The 951-nt window shown below is 34.1% G+C and overlaps 1 protein-coding gene across 1 annotated transcript in view; it reads left to right on the plus strand.

Moving 5' to 3' along the window:
- Window positions 1–951, plus strand: part of LOC122073339 (secretory carrier-associated membrane protein 1-like) — a 35,541-nt gene that overhangs the window by 25,042 nt on the left and 9,548 nt on the right. The window lies entirely within an intron of this gene.

The raw sequence follows: 951 nt of genomic DNA on the forward strand, positions 1-951 counted from the left end.
AAAAAAAAAAAAAAAAAACTCCTTATACTGCTGTAACATTTGGTCAATGGCCCTACTCATAGGTGGATTAACTACTTGCTATTTTAGTAAGTTTAGCCCCATCAACCTAGAGACAAGTAGGGAAAAACTTTATAACATGGGCCCATCCAATAGCTGACACTTCATACAGATACTGTGTTGGTGTACCTTAAAGTTCACCAACAGTCATGAATGTTCACTTTCTTTGTTCTCTTAATGAAATATTCATAAAAAGAAGAAAAGCATAGACGGGGTCCTTGGGTGAATTTTTATTTAAATGTAAAACTGGCATTAGGTAGTTCAATTACCTGTTTATGGAACTCCTGCATCTCAATTGTCCAATCTAATATTGACCCGGAGTTTGTGAATGTACTTGTCTATGGCTCTGCACAGAGACAGGGCCTTGACATTTTGGAAACTACAAACTTAAAGTAATCTATTGAATGTGGCTTGTGTGGGTAATACCACCAATTTAACCATTGATTTCCATGTCTAACACATACGATTTTCAATTTTATGATATATCTACAGTCAATTGAGGTCATTTCATCATTTATTTAGCTTTTACGTACTCATGTAGTAGGGTATGGTTTAGAAATCAATCTTGGATTTGATGAGTTTTGTGGTGATCTATCTTTAAAATGTTCATGTCTCATGACTGTTGGAGATTCATGATGCATTTGCCAATTCTCTGGATTATTTTCTCCATGTAAAAGTTTTCTATTTCGGCTGCATATTGGCTGTTATGTGGGACATGTATTTTTAAGCTTGCTGCTGATGTGTCACACTTGGAAATCATCCTGTAAATCAATTTACTTGTATGTGTTCATATCATGTTCTTTCTCATTCATTATTTGTCCCACCAATTTGGTCTCTTGATATCATTTATGGATAGTTAAAAACCAAGTTCGTTTGTAGTTTTTTTTTTTTTTT

This window comes from Macadamia integrifolia, chromosome 3 (genome assembly GCF_013358625.1).
Source record: "Macadamia integrifolia cultivar HAES 741 chromosome 3, SCU_Mint_v3, whole genome shotgun sequence".
In the NCBI taxonomy this organism is placed as follows: domain Eukaryota; kingdom Viridiplantae; phylum Streptophyta; class Magnoliopsida; order Proteales; family Proteaceae; genus Macadamia; species Macadamia integrifolia.